The following is a 16837-nucleotide window of genomic DNA, read 5'->3' as shown; positions in this document are numbered from 1 at the left end:
ACAGACTGGAAAACGTTCTGGGCCGCCTCAGAATAGTATTGATGTACAGTCGTGGCCAAAAGGTTTGAGAATGACACAAATATTATTTTTCACAAAGTCTGCTGCCTCAGTTTGTATGATGGCAATTTGCATATACTCCAGAATGTTATGAAGAGAAAGTCCCCAAAACTGAATTCCCAAAAAACATTTCCACTGCATTTCAGCCCTGCCACAAAAGGACCAGCTGACATCATGTCAGTGATTCTCTCGTTAACACAGGTGTGAGTGTTGACGAAGACAAGGCTGGAGATCACTCTGTCATGCTGATTGAGTTCGAATAACAAACTGTAAGCTTCAAAAGGAGGGTGGTGCTTGGAATCATTGTTCTTCCTCTGTCAACCATGGTTACCGGCAAGGAAACACGTGTCATCATCATTGCTTTGCACAAAAAGGGCTTCACAGGCAAGGATATTACTGCCAGTAAGATTGCACCTAAATCAACCATTTATCGGATCATCAAGAACTTCAAGGAGAGTGGTTCCATTGTTGTGAAGAAGGATTCAGGGCGCCCAAGAAAGTCCAGCAAGCGCCAGGACCATCTCCTAAAGTTGATTCAGCTGCAGGATCAGGGCACCACCAGTACAGAGCTTGCTCAGGAATGGCAGCAGGCAGGTGTGTGTGCATCTGCACACAGAGTGAAGCGAAGACTTTTGGAGGATGGCCTGGTGTCAAGAAGGGCAGCAAAAAAGCCACTTATCTCCAGGAAAAACATCAGGTACAGACTGATATTCTGCAAAAGGTGCAGGGATTGGACTGCTGAGGACTGGGGTAAAGTAATTTTCTCTGATGAATCCCCTTTCCGATTGTTTGGGGCATCTGGAAAAAAGCTTGTCCGGAGAAGACAAGGTGAGCGCTACCATCAGTCCTGTGTTATGCCAACAGTAAAGCATCCTGAGACCATTCATGTGTGGGCTTGCTTCTCAGCCAAGGGAGTGGGCTCACTCACAATTTTGCCTAAGAACACAGCCATGAATAAAGAATGGTACCAACACATCCTCCGAGAGCAACTTCCCCCAACCATCCAGGAACAGTTTGGTGACGAACAACGCCTTTTCCAGCATGATGGAGCACCTTGCCATAAGGCAAAAGTGATAACTAAGTGCCTCGGGGAACAAAACATCGATATTGTGGGTCCATGGCCAGGAAACTCCACAGACCTTAATCCCATTGAGAATTTATGGTCAATCTTCAAGGCAGTTGCACAAACAAAAACCCACAAATTCTGACAAACTCCATGCATTGATTATGCAAGAATGGGCTGCCATCAGTCAGGATGTGGCCCAGAAGTTAATTGACAGCATGCCAGGGCGGATTGCAGAGGTCTTGAAAAAGAAGGGTCAACACAGCAAATATTGACTCTTTGCATCAACTTCATGTAATTGTCAATAAAAGCCTTTGACACTTATGAAATGCTTGCAATTATACTTCAGTATTCCATAGTAACATCTGACAAACACATCTAAAGACACTGAGGCAGCAGACTTTGTAAAAATTAATATTTAAGTCATTCTCAAAACTTTTGGCCACAACTGTATACACTGACTCAGTGACGGGCTCATCAGGAAATGCACAGAGGATGTTGTTCACACTGAAGATTAGAACTCAACCAAACCAAAAATGTGAATAGACGGCAGCATTTGTGCAAAACTGAAAGCGCAAACCACCGCATTTAACCATGGCAAGGTAACTGAGAAGATGGACATGAACAAACAGACCTGCTGCAACTTTCATAAGGTAACCAAAGAGGAAAAATGACACTACAGGGACAAAGTGGAGTCGCAATTCAATGGCTCAGACACAAGATGTACATATGTGGCAGGGACTCCAGACAAACATGGATTATGAAGGTCAAGCCAGCGACGTCGACTAGAGCTCAGCCTTCAACACCATAGAACCCTACAATGTCATCACTAAGCTCAGGGCCCTGTGTCTGAACCCCCCTTGTGCAACTCCGTCCTGGACTTACTGACCGGCCGGTCCCAAGTGGTGAAGGTAGGAAACAACATCTCCACCACACTGCTCCTGCCCCCTCCTGTACTCCTTGTTCATCCATGACTGTGTGACCGCACGTCTCCAACTCGATCATCAAGTTTGCTGTCGACACAAGGGGTAGGCTGTCTCAACATCGATGAGACAAACTACAGGGAGGAGGTGAGTGCACTGTCAGAGTGATTGACAGAACCGCAGTGGAGAGGGTCATTAGCTTAAAGTTCCTCGGCGTGCACATCACTGACCATCACTCACTGATTCAGACCCAGGCTCCTGAGCTTAGTGATGACCTTGTAGGGCATTATGGTGTTGAAGGCTGAGCTCTAGTCGACGTCGCTGGCTTGACCTTCATAATCCATGTTTCCCTGCTACGTAGTACATAGTCCTTGAACACTGGTCACTTTAATAATGTTTACATGTTTCCTCCAGCATCTTCGCAAGGTCCTTTGCTGTTGTTCTGGGATTGATTTGCGTATTTCGCACCAAAGTACGTTCATATCTAGGAGACAGAACGTGTCTCCTTCCTGAGCGGTACGACGGCTGCGGGGTCCCATGGTGTTTATACTTGTGTACTATTGTTTGTACAGATGAACTTGGTACCTTCAGGCGTTTGGAAATTGCTCCCAAGGATGAACCAGACTGGTGGAGGTCCACAATTTTTTTCTGAGGTCTTGGCTGATTTCTTTTGATTTTCCCATGATGTCAAGCAAAGAAGCCTCCAGTGATGATCCATGGCACGAAGCCTCCAGTGATGATCCATGGCACGAAGCCCCCAGTGATGATCCATGGCACGAAGCCGCCAGTGATGATCCATGGCACGAAGCCTCCAGCATTGATCCGCGGTCCGGAGCCTCCACCAACGGCCTCCAGTCCAAAGCTTGCAGCGACGGTCTCCAGTCCGGAGCCTCCAGCGACAGTCCCCAGTCCGGGGCCTGCAGCGAGGGTCCCCAGCCTGGGGCCTGCAGTAAGGGTCCCCAGTCAGGGGCCTGCGGCGAGGGTCCCCAGTCCGGGGCCTGTGGTGAGGGTCGCCACACCAGAGGCGCCACCAAAGTGGGGTGAGCCAGAGGTGGAGCGGGGTCTACGGCCTGCACCGGAGCGGCCACCGAAGTAAATGCCCACCCGGACACTCCCCTATAGAGTCAGGTTTTGCGGCCGGAGTCCACACCTTTGGGGGGGTACTTTCACGCCCTGGCCATAGAGAGGCTTTTATTCTCTATTTTGGTTAGGTCAGGGTGTGACTAGGGTTGGCATTCTAGTTTCTTTATTTCTATGTTTTCTGTTTAAATGTTTTGGCCCAGGTATGGTTCTCAATCAGGGACAGCTGTCTATCGTTGTCTCTGATTGGGAATCATACTTAGGCAGCCTGTTTTGCCACCTTAGTTGTGGGTAGTTGACTTTGTTAGTGGCCTGTATAGCCCTAGTAAGCTTCACGTTCGTTTTGTTGTTTCTTGTTTTTGTTGGCGACATTCATAATAAAAATAAATGTACGCTCACCACACTGCACCTTGGTCCGGTCATTTCCCTGACGACGTTCGTGACACTTCTGACCCATTGGAATTGTGATAGTGAAGATGGCCCTGCTCATCCTCCCAGGGAGGGTCTGCCTGCTCTCCTTCCAGAGTGCAAAGAACCTTGCTGGACAACACCCTATCGTTCTCTGCAAACATCAAAGCAGTGACTCGCTCCTGCAGGTTCATGCTCTACAACATCCGTAGAGTACGGCCCTACCTCACACAGGAAGAGACGCAAGGTCCTAATGCAAAGTTTTTCCATGTCACCATGCTCTTCTGCACACTTCACTGACTTCCAGTCGACATTCGCATCCACTACAAGACCATGCTACTTGGCTACGGAGCAGCAAAAGGAACAGCCCCTCCCTACCTTCAGGCTACACTCAAACTGTACACCCCAACCCGAGTACTCCGTTCTGCCACGTCTGGTCTCTTGGCACTCCCACCCCTATAGGAGGGCAGTACCCTCTCAGCCCAATCAAAGCTCTTTTCTGTCCTGGCACCCCAGTGGTGGAACCAGCTTCCCCCTGAAGTTAGGACAGCAGTGTCCCTGCATCTTCCGAAAAGAACCCTACCTTCTCAAAGAGTATATCTTTAAATAATTGCACAATGTTCTCCTCTACACTGTTTCAGGCTTGTAGGAGACAAGGTCTAACTGAAGCCTTGCAACCGTGCAATGGAGGATATTACAGCACTAGTTTTTTCTACACCTTCTTGTCTTGATCAGTCCAGCAAGGACTCACTCAGTCACCCACAAACAAAGCTCCAATTTGAGGAACACTATTTCAGGTATAGAGATTAAGGAAACTTAATTACTAACCTATAACAAGGTTATGTTGAGTTCATTTGAAACGTCATTCAAAAGGCAAGAGGAGTAAAAAGGCATAAAAAGGATTTTGCACTGTCAAGCAAATCCAAAGTTCCATCCCCTAAAGTCACAGAGGATAGATGTGGTGGCAGCTGCGAAGAAAGTACTTGGGTGTACAAGATTTTACTACAGAAGAGTTATAAGATGTTTTGAACGATAATGTCTTGTCCTCCCAGGCTGCTGGCCTGGAGTAGGATCAGATAAGGCCAGAATAGTGGTGAGGTTTTAATGTGTGCAGTGTTAGTTGGTAAGACAATTTTTCACAAAGTGTAATGAATTCATACTACAGAATAGTAGACTGATACACAGTCAATACAGTAGGTGGCGGCATGCCCCTATAATACATGCACCTATAATACTTGAGTCCAGTTCCTAAGAGGATAACTACATGTTAGACATTGTGTTAGAAATGTAGCGGGAGTATGATCTTTCTGTTCATTACAAAGACTTCTTTCGTCAATGAGAGGTCCCTTATTCAGTCACAGCTGAATAACTCAGGAAAGACTCAAACTGTGCTCAGAACGTAAAACAAGCCACTTGTAGTGAATTGTTTGGTGACTGAAAACAAGGCAATATAAAATATCATGTTTCTTTGTCAAGGGACATGTATGCACCACAAATTCAGTGGGCCTATATATAATTTATAACTAATATTAAAACTCTTTTGATTGTACTATAGAACTTTGCTCTGTTGCAAAAACGGATCTTTGATTGTACATCAATATTCAACCTGTCAACTGGCAAGCTTAATTACTCCCAAATGAACTCATTTCTGTAGAGTTGCATTAAAAAGAAAGGAAAAGCAAACCAATAAACAATTCCATAATATAATATTTATTTTTCTGCTCATTGCAACACATTGCTGTACACTTACAGCAAAACGTTTAGTTAGCTACTGTAACTCTATATTACAGTACAGCATTAGCATATTTCAAGGTGTGCTTTGTAAGAGGCTCTATTTGTTTAATAATAAATCTACAATCATTTACTGTCTATTGTGCTGCCTGTAATTTACTGTAGTTCAGTACCAGAATACAGTACCATACTGTATTTTTGGAATCTAAAAACCTTTTCCTGTAAATCTGCAGTAATTTTCTGTCTGCTATGCTGCCAGTAATTTACTGTAATTCAATACCACCCCACAGAATACAGTACCATACTGTAATTTTGGAGCGCCAACAATCTTTTCTGGGTGCATGGTATTGTTGTGGCTTATTAACAAATTGAGGAATGCCTTGTAAGAGGCTATACTTGTTGCACCCATTAGTGAGAGTGCTGTACCAATTTAAGTGATATGTGGTAGTAGTTCCCTAACAACTAAATGCATACAGAGGACAGATCGGTGGCAGATCGGTGGCAGTCTCAAACCTTTAATGGTTCGGTGTTTAGCAATGTCCGTTTGATCCGCTTTGTTGAGGCCTCTACAAGTGCTAGTGATATAAAACGGCAAATATGTATTGGTATGCTGTAAATTATAATTACATATTGTCACGCCCTGACCTGAAATATCTCTGTTTTCTTTATATTTTGGTTAGGTCAGGGTGTCTAGGGTGGATACGCTTGTTTTTGTATTGTCTAGGGGTTGTGCATTGTCTAGGGTTTTTGTATGTCTAGGGTTTTGTAGGTCTAGGTAATTGTATGTTTATGGTGGCCTGATATGGTTCCCAATCAGAGGCAGCTGTTTATCGTTGTCTCTGATTGGGGATCATATTTAGGTAGCCATTTCCCTTTGGTGTTTGTGGGTTCTTGTCTATGTGTAGTTGCCTGTCAGCACTCATTTGTATAGTGTCGGTGTGTTATTTTGGTTAGTTTGTTCCGTGTTCATTCTTTTAATAATAAAGAATGTATGTATACCACCTTGGTCCGATTCATACGACGAACGTGACACATATTCACTGTTATATATATATTTTTTTAAATTAAAATACAATTTAATGTTAAAGTACTGTTTAGCTGTATATTTACCCCCGGCATTCTGTAAATTCAGGAAAAATTGACTTTGAGGGGAAAGAATCGCTGGCTCATTAACAACTAAATAGTTCGGTGTTTAACCTGTCAACTGGCAAGCTTAATTACTCCCAAATGAACTCATTTCTGTAGAGTTGCATTAAAAATAAAGGAAAAGCAAACCAATAAACACCGAACCATTAACGGATCATATCTCGATGTGTGCCTTTGTAAGTGGCTATATTTGTTGCACCCATTACTGAGAATGCTGTACCAATGTAACTGATATGTGGTAGTTGTGCCATAACAAGTTAATGTATATAGGGGACAGATCAGAGTGTAAGTTGGTCTTAAACCTTTTAACACACTGTCAATCAGGCCCATGACTGACCTACTAATAAATTAAAGGATGGATTATTGTTAAATGTTATTTGATTGAATGCATTTTTTTGGGGGGGGGGGGGGTGATTTGAATAACTTAAGTTGGATTGATTATTTATTGTTTGAAATGGTTATTATTTTGAAGTTTTTAATTAAATCAGATTAGACATGTAATGAATTTTGGAATAACCAAATTGACCTTGAATGGTTGAATATTAAACCATGCCCTTTGATCGTTTTTTTCCTTGTAATCACACCCAGTTTGGAAGCTTTTGTTTAGGCCTCTAAAATTGCAAGTGATATAAAACACCAAATATTTATAAATATGCTGTAATTATACAAATACTGAGCAGCCAACCTGCATACACAGATCTCATATAATTACAGTAAAATACCAACACGATTACAGTAGCATTTACTTTCTTACAGTATAGCAGGCTAATTTTACAGTATTGTAAGGTCGTTGCTCTGTATTTTCCAGTAACTTACAGGATGCTGGTGGTATTACATTAATGTAATACAAAAACTTGACAGTTTTTATTTTTTTCAGGATTAAAGAGACTCTGGCTTTCAACTTACTCTTGAAAGTTGTAATAACAGAATGCACAAGGTGTCATTTCCAAATTGGGTAGTGCATCATCAGTTTTCATCTTAGAGAGCTACAGTGCCTTCGGAAAGTATTCAGACCTCTTGACTTTTTCCACATTTTGGTACGTTACAGCCTTACTCTACAGTGGATTAAATTAGTTTTTCCCCTCATAAATTTACACACAATACGCCATAATGAAAAAAGCTAAATCAGGTTTTTAACCATTTTTACACATTTTAGTAAAAATGAAAAACGATTCCTTATTTACACAAGTATCCAGACCTAGAAATTGACCTCAGGTGCATCCTGTTTCCATTGATCATCCTTGAGATGTTTCTACAACTTGATTGGTGTCCACCTGTGGTAAATCCAATTGATTGGACAGGATTTGGAAAGGCGCGCACACACCTGTCTATATAAGGTCCCACAGTTGACAGCGCATGTCAGAGTAAAAATCAAGCCATGAGGTTGAAGGAATTGTCCCTAGAGCTCCGAGACAGGATTGTGTCGAAGGCACAGATCTGGCAAAGGCTACCGAAAAATGTTTGCAGCATTGAAGGTCCCCAAGTGCACAGTGGCCTCCATCATTCTTAAACGGAAGAAGTTTGAAACCACCAAGACTCTACCTAGAGTTGGCCGCCCGAACGGAACTTAGCAATCGGGGGAGAAGAGCCTTGGTCAGGGAGGTGACCAAGAACCTTATGGTCTCTCTGACAGAGCTCCAGAGTTCTTATGTGGAGATGGGTGAAACTTCCAGAAGGACAACCATCTCTGCAGCACTCCACCAATCAGGCCTTTATGGTAGAGTGGTCAGACAGAAGCACATCCTCAGTAAAAAAGCACACCTAAAGGCCTCTGACCATGAGAAACAAGATTCTCTGGTCTGATGAAACCAATATTGAACTATTTAGCCTGAATGCCTGTCAGATGTGTGCGTACTGGTAGCAAAGTCAGGTGCAGGAGAGCAGAGATTTGTGAACCGGCGCACACTTTATTTAGGCAAAAGTGCACAACGCGCAAAACAGTCACAATAATTATGTTTAACAATAAACATCTTGGTGAAAAATAACACGGAAAAAACAAGCCAGTCTGGCGCGTCAACAATACACACGTAAAACAAACAATCTTAGACAAAGACATGATGGGGAACAGAGGAATAAATACATATACAGTGGGGCAAAAAAGTATTTAGTCAGCCACCAATTGAGATCTGGAGACTGGCTAGGCCACTCCAGGACCTTGAAATGCTTCTTACGAAGCCACTCCTTCGTTGCCTGGGTGGTGTGTTTGGGATCATTGTCATGCTGAAAGACCCAGCCACGTTTCATCTTCAATGCCCTTGCTGATGGAAGGAGGTTTTCACTCAAAATCTCACGATACATGGCTCCATTCATTCTTTCCTTTACACGGATCAGTTGTTCTGGTCCCTTTGCAGAAAAACAGCCCAAAAGCATGATGTTTCCACCCCCATGCTTCACAGTAGGTATGGTGTTCTTTGGATGCACCTCAGCATTCTTTGTCCTCCAAACACGACGAGTTGAGTTTTTACCAAAAAGTTATATCTGACCATATGACATTCTCCCAATCTTCTTCTCGATCATCCAAATGCTCTCTAGCAAACGTCAGACGGGCCTGGACATGTACTGGCTTAGGCAGGGGGACACGTCTGGCACTGCAGGATTTGAGTCCCTGGCGGCATAGTGTGTTACTGATGGTAGGCTTTGTTACTTTGGTCCCAGCTCTCTGCAGGTCATTCACTAGGTCCCCCCGTGTGGTTCTGGGATTTTTGCTCACCGTTCTTGTGATCATTTTGACCCCACAGGGTGAGATCTTGCATGGAGCCCCAGATCGAGGGAGATTATCAGTGGTCTTGTATGTCTTCCATTTCCTAATAATTGCTCCCACAGTTGATTTCTTCAAACCAAGCTGCTTACCTATTGCAGATTCAGTCTTCCCAGCCTGGTGCAGGTCTACAATTTTGTTTCTGGTGTCCTTTGACAGCTCTTTGGTCTTGGCCATAGTGGAGTTTGGAGTGTGACTGTTTGAGGTTGTGGACAGGTGTCTTTTATACTGATAACAAGTTCAAACAGGTGCCATTAATACAGGTAACGAGTGGAGGACAGAGGAGCCTCTTAAAGAAGAAGTTACAGGTCTGTGAGAGCCAGAAATCTTGCTTGTTTGTCGGTGACCAAATACTTATTTTCCACCATAATTTGCAAATAAATTCATAAAAAATCCTACAATGTGATTTTCTGGATTTTTGTTTCCTAATTTTGTCTGTCATAGTTGAAGTGTACCTTTGATGGAAATTACAGGCCTCTCTCATATTTTTAAGTCGGAGAACTTGCTCAATTGGTGGCTGACTAAATAATGTTTTGCCCCACTGTAGATTGATTGGGGAATGAAAACCAGATGTGCAGGGAAACAAGACAAAACAAATGGATACATGAAAAATGGAGTGGCGATGGTTAGACAGCCTGTGACGTCAACCGCCGAACGCCGCCCGAACTAGGAGAGGAGCCGGCTTCGGTGGAAGTCGTGACAATGCCAAGCGTCATGTCTGGAGGAAACTTTACACCATCCCTGCGGTGAAGCATGGTGGTGGCAGCATCATGCTCTGGGGATGTTTTTCAGCGGCAGGGACTGGGAGACTAGTCAGGATTGAGGGAAAATGAACGGAGCAAAGTACAGAGATTATTGATGAAAACCTGCTCCTGAGTGCTCATGACCTCAGACTGGGGCAAAGGTTTACCTTCCAACAGGACTATGAACCTAAGCACACATCCAAGACAATGCAGGCCTGGCTTGGGGACACGTCTCTGAATGTCCTTTAGTGGCACAGTCAGAGTCCAGACTTGAACCAGATCGAACATCTCTGGAGAGACCTGAAAATAGCTGTGTAGCGACGCTCCCCATCCAACCTGAGAGTTTGGGAGGATCGGCAGAGAGGAATGGGAGAAACTCTCCAAATACAGGTGTGCCAAGCTTGTTGCATCATACCCAAGAAGACTCTAACCTATGATCGCTGCCAAAGGTGCGTCAACAAAGTACTGAGTAAAAGGTCTGGATACCTATATAAATGTGATATTTCAGTCATTATGGCATATTGTGTGTAGATTGATGAAGGAACATTTTTTTAAATCCATTTTAGAATAAGGCTGTAACAAAATGTGGAAAAAGTCAAGGGGTCTGAACACTTTCTGAATGCACTGTATAACTTGGCAGAAATGTTCAGATCAACTAACCCATGTCAGCTAATGTTTTTTTGGCTAGGATTTTTGGCCCATAGAATTTGTTGTAATGTTTTTGTCACTCAAATATCACATATCACATGAATACACATTAGACATGGCAAAATATATAGAATTGCAAGAAAATTTGCTTTAAAACTGCAAAATGTTGTTTCCACCCCATGACAAGTGTGTAGAATTGCGGGGAAATAAGCTTAAAAACTGCTAAATTCTATCCACCAACAAAAGGGGTGTGAACAGTTTGTGTCATGAACAGTGCTTGTGCCCATAGAAATAGACATGGTGCGTGTGTGCGCCTGCAGGGGCGGTACGGGATGTTCCCCAATGCTGAAAGGGGGGCCCGAGTGAAAACGTTTGGGAACCCCTGATTTAGCAGACACTCTTATCCAGAGTGACTTACAGTTAGTGAATTCATCTTAAGACAGCTAGCTGGGACAAATATCACAGTCATAGTAAGTACATTTTTCCTCAATAAGTAGCTATCAGCAAGGTCAGAGCTAGTAAGGGGTAGCTAGCTTCAGGGGGAAGCTGGTGCCACCATTGGGGTGCCAGGACAGAGAAGAGCTTGGACTGGGCTGAGCGGGAGCTGCCCTCCCGTAGGAGTGGAAGGGTCAAACCAAGGTTCTTTGTATTCTAAGAGGGGCACACCTTTGAGTTGTCAACCGTGATGGAAATACGGAATGTTGCTGTAGTCAGGTATTCCAGTAATATGCTGTACATTTGTGTTGCAGTAAAGGTTCTGTAAATCTGCAGTAATTTACTAGCTTCTGTGCTGCCAGTAATTTACAGTAATCTACTATGCTACTAGGAATTTACTGTAAAAAATTACAGTTTTTTTTAAAACAGTGTGGTCTTTGCTATACATAAGTAATACACTACTGTTAGATTCAGGCCTTTACAACTTTATTAAAAACCCTTTACAAAAAAGGCTTTAAGGAATGTGTTCATTCAGTAGAGTCCAAACAACAACAGTGTCCTGCGAAGGAGAGCAAAGCTTATTGAAACAAATGCAGCAGGCATATTCCTAAGGAGGCAGAGGCTAATAGCAAAAGCAGTTAGTACTGGAGAGGGGATATTGTAATAAAATATGAAGCAAATGTGTGACTGGGGAGTGAAGACACTGTGTGTTATCCCTGTGGTCAGGCTCTCTCCATCCTTATCAACACCAACACTGTAAGAGCTCTGCCTGAATTTATTTAACCTTGAGGAGCTCCTTAATATATCCTCAATATCACTTGTAAGGTTCCCCACCAGGACGGACCAGGAACTTCTCAAAGTTCCAGGAGATGTCATTCCTGCAGACAAGGCTCCTCATGATGAATTTTGGGTCGCCCATGAAGGCCATGGAGTCACCGCTGGGGAATGTAAACTTCTCCTTGAGCTACACAAACAAGGCGCGGGCATCCTCCCCATTCACATCAGTGGGAATTTAGGCTCAAAGCCATTTCCTGGGCCTATATACTTCAGGAACGTAAGGATCTCATCATTCTTACAATTCTCCTGTTTAGACAATCAAAATCATTCAATAATCAATCAGTTTAAGCAATTATCTTAATTGAAGAATGATAGCAAGACCAGAAAAACAACATTTTGTGTTAACTGAGTCCCAAAAGTATCACACAGATAGAGTTTAACAACAGTGTTTATCACCATGGAATGCGTTTCCAATCTACAATGTTGCAACAACTTGGCCAAATTACCTTTGAACTCTGTCTGATAGGTGACAACGACTTGACCACTACATTTCAAATATGGAAAGAAAGAATGGTCTGCAATGTTTAAATCTAATTTCTTAAAGGTCATGAACAGACAAAATCATGATTTCATGAAATTGAGTGACATATGTATGAAACCAGATAAAAGTATGATCACCAAAGTATGAAAAATGATTTTTGCCTCTACATTGATAAAGTTTGATCAGAAAGTTACGGGTTGCCTCCCCCATGTCAAATCCTTGGATTGAGGAGGCAGGATTATTAAGGGGATAGGGTGACATTACCCTAACTCTAATTTGAATATACCAATGGTAACATGATAATCTCTTATCTAATTTGAATAAGTATCGCCTCGTAATCAACATCGGAGATGGTGTGTTTGCGGAGGGGCGGGGTTTACATAACGAAATAGCTTCTCTACTGGTGCCAAAATGTCACTGTAGGGTGTCAGCAAATATAATTACAAGTTTATACTCTTCATCTATTGCAAAGATACTTATGTTTCCCCTTTCATCTGTGTCTGGTGCTAGCTAGTTACTGGCTAGCTAGGTCTTCAGCTAGCATGGAACAAAAAGGGGGGTCGTTAAAAATGTATGCAGTTGTCATGTCTTCATCCGTCAGTGCTGCTGTGAACCGCATTTGCCAAACAGGTGATGTATTAAAAAGATTGACATCAATGATGAAATTTCAATGTTACTTGAATTGCTTTGTGTATCACCAAATTAGCTTGAGATGATTTTACTGCAACACTTCATCCAAGTTTCTTGTAGGTGTTTCAACAAGCTGTCAGTCAAGGTGAGTTCATGGAAATAAGCTCCCTGCCCACTCAGCCTGTCTTTTCAAACTTCCTGGTAGTTAGCCATGACAGAAAAATCATTTCTATCCTCAAAAAATGAAAAATGAAGTAAATGCCTACTAGTCTTCTCTTCCACGTCTGAAAGTGACCTTGTCAATCACATTCAACAAATGGAAAGAGCCCTATTTGGCCTAACATCATGGGACGTGAGAAGACTTGCCTTTGATCTGGCAGAGAGGATGGGAATTAAGCACAGGCTCAACAAAGGAAAGGGGTAGGCAGAGGTGGATTGGTTCAGTGGCTTCATGAAGCACAACCCTCAACTGTCAGTAAGAGTATCGCAAGCAACCAGTCTTGTGAGGGCCGTGGGCTTTAATAAGCTTAAGGTTAACCAGTTTTTTAAAGGCCTACGAGGACGTTTTAAACAGCGTCAGGAACGTCAGGCCAACGAAGATTTGGTACAATGATGAGATGGGAATACAAAACGTCCAAAAACCGTTGCCTGTGGTGGCCACCAAGGGAGCAAAACAGGTTGCATGGATGAACAGTGCAGAGAGGGGCTTCACAGTCACAGTAATTTGTGCTATCAATTCAGAGAGGCAATACGTACCGCCCCTCTTCATCTTCCTCCCGGAAGAGGATGAACGAACAACTGCTGGTTGGAGCACCTCCAGGGTCCATTGGAAGGAGTGACTCAGGCTGGGTCGACAGTACCATCTTTGTCGACTGGCTCCACCACTTTGCTCACAGTGTTGGTTGCACCCCTAAGGAACCCCATATCCTCATCCTCGATGGGCACCACTTCCATAAGACCCTGGAGGCTGTTCTGCCACCCCACTGCAGCCACAAGATGCAGCTGTTAGACCGTACCGACATCAATGGATGATGACGCTTCCTGGGGAAAGGATAGGTATATAGCAAATGGCTGGCCTCATCACAAAGGCCTATAACAAGGTGGCCAGTGTGGAGAGAGGAGTGGAGGGCTTCCGGGCAAGTGGGCTGTGGCCTTTGTAGAAGTACATCTTCACAGAGGTGGATTTCGTGGCCGCTGAGGTTATCTAGGAGCCTGAACCTATTGCTGGGACGAAAAAGTCATCTAAGGTAGCAGAAGCCGTATGTACTTGGTAGGAAGTGTTTATTGTACTAACACCGATGTACTGCTTTTGTCGTTTTATTTTCAATGCAAAGAATCCATTCAGCCACAGTGCTCTATTGCCACCTCTACCTCCACCGCCACCAGCTCTAACTCCAAAACCTCTACCTCCACCACATCTACCTCCGCCACAACCTCCACCCTGCAGCCTACCCTTGCTAGGTTTTAGGGAACATATATTTGCATATAGTGATTAGAAGTGTTTATTGTACCAATACTCATGTGTTTTTGTTTGTTTGTTTGTTTTTGCTTAAACCAACAACCAACAGCTGCAGCAGTTCTATTGGAGTTGTGCCAAGGCTCCAGGAGGCGAGGCCGAGGAAGAGGAAGGCAGAGTCTGCGGCTATGCTGATAGCCTCACCTTACAAAAGGTTGCTGGAGGAAAAGGCATCAAAAAGAAGAAAGAAAGAGAGAGAGAGTAGGAAAACGAATCAAGTTCTTCAAAGAAAGGTTGCCTCAAAGAAGGTTGTTGCAACACAATAAGCCACATCAGTCACCAAAGGAGATGCAGAGTGTATTTTCTGTGAGGGGCTGTTTTCAGCCACAGGTGGGACTGTATTAGGTGTGAGCAGTGCAGGAGGTGGTCTTGTGAGTTATTCCAATGTTATTTCATGTTATTAGTTATATTCCATTCCAATATTGTATTCAAATGAATATATTTTTTTGAATGAATTAAAAACAACTATTGAAAACCTTTTGCCCCTGAATGTCATTTTAAAGACTGCAGAGATACAAATTATTGCATTATTCCAATAATATTTAGTGCAATTGTACATAATGGATTGTTAGGAAAAGGAACAACATCGAGAGATTAAAGAAAATGTATGTGCAGGTGAGTTAAAAAGAGGGACATCAAATCTCCACATAGTGCAGATATTAATAGTGACATATGTAACACAATTTTCCCCCCATATTTTATTTAAATAATTAAATTAAGACAACTAGACTTAAAAGTGAAGTATTATTTACTAAAGACTTTCTAAATAACTGATTATAACTGATTAACTGATTAAATGGATTTTAACACACCTATGCCATAATCTTCTACCCCCTGGGGGCCAGTTACCCCAGAACTTTAAAAAAAACGCCCCTTTTCTAAAAACATAATTTCATAAAATAACTAAAAAAGTTTAAACTGTAGCCATTTATTTCCATTCATAGTTTATTAGCCTAATCATGTCCTTCATCCACACACCAATTATTTTCCAAACATCGATTTTTTTGTGTGTCAGCAATTAGACATTGTTCTTAGGGGGGCTAGTTACAGTTTCCACTGTGTACATTTATTTTTGCAACGCTTGGCTTGAGCGGCAACGCTTGAGCGCGCCGCAACGCTGGCGGTCTGGTCAGCATGTTATGAAGCTGTCTCACACCGAACTACTGAGTTAGAATTTGCTGTCATCTAGTGGCAATCTCAGAGAGGTTTCTTTTCCCCCTGGCGCTGGATGAATTATATCCAATCACAAAGAACCCTAATCAAATTTCTATGGCCCAATCTGTAAAAATCTATAACATACACACACACACACACGATACAAACATAGACAGTTAACCGTTAACAGTTAGTGTGAATATAATCCATCTTCATTTAAACAGAGACACTGTTTGTCCCCTCCTCAGAGTAAGATATTACAATGTTCAGATAGCTAATTGACTGCAGTTCTGTGTCTATCTAAAGGCCTATTCTTCTTTTTGATGCTTAAAGTAGTCTGCCACTGAAAAGACATCTCGGCTAATATACATCTTGTGAGAACGGTTGATTTGAGAACGAAACAGGTGTGCTGAGGTGGGCGATGAACGACGCAGATCACGTGACTCAGACGCGTGGCTTCTCTTCTGCCTCCCCCCTGTTGCTCCTGCAAATTGTAACAGGAAAGAGGAAGGATGAGGAAGGACTTCGAGAGCAAAATAGGGCAAAACCAACAAGCCATCTCTATAAGCTATACATCACAATAAGGAGCACCGGGAACTGTGTGCCGGTCAGATTCATATTCGTCGGCTGGGCCTACTGTGAGTGGCTTTTACGTTTTCCGAAGACCAAAATACATTGAATTGCGAGAAGTGGACACCTTGGTCATTGCATGGACCCGGTGTCCGCTAACGGGATGTGACAATAGACAGCGAGACTGTTATCATAATTATGGGGTTTCCACGCACGGTCAAGTGTTAGCTAGTTGAATTATAAACGTGGCAGCTCGTTATGGGGATGTGTCATAGTTTTAGATCTAGGATTATAGGACCCCACTCGTCGATAACCTACAGCGGGCGAACGGGTGCTAATGCTGGGCTAGATGGCGAGCCTGGGCAGCAGGACAATTGTTCCGACCTGGGGCTTCGGGATCAACGCAGAGTGGAGGAGAAAGCACGCATCAAAGCGGAGATAAAGAGAAGTCGGAACATAGACAAGAGTCTGAAAGCAGAGAAGAGAGAATACAAGCAGACCCATAGGCTTCTGCTATTGGGTAAGTTAACCTAATTTACAGCCTTGTCCTCTGCACTGTAGGCTATATTTGGCCATATATCCATAAGGGTCTCAGCTTGGTGATCATTTGCCAACAAGACAAGGAACCTATCAATTATGACTGCATAAGCTAGTTC

At 43.1% G+C, this 16837-nt stretch overlaps 1 pseudogene; it reads left to right on the top strand.

Annotated features, from left to right (window-relative positions):
- The first annotated feature begins 16090 nt into the window (after positions 1–16090).
- LOC110527780 overlaps positions 16091–16837 on the top strand; it is a 45435-nt pseudogene continuing 44688 nt past the window's right edge.

This window comes from Oncorhynchus mykiss, chromosome 7 (assembly GCF_013265735.2).
Source record: "Oncorhynchus mykiss isolate Arlee chromosome 7, USDA_OmykA_1.1, whole genome shotgun sequence".
NCBI lineage: Eukaryota > Metazoa > Chordata > Actinopteri > Salmoniformes > Salmonidae > Oncorhynchus > Oncorhynchus mykiss.
The sequence above is the reverse complement of the archived record's forward strand: the minus strand, read 5'-3'. Positions and strand labels throughout refer to the sequence as shown.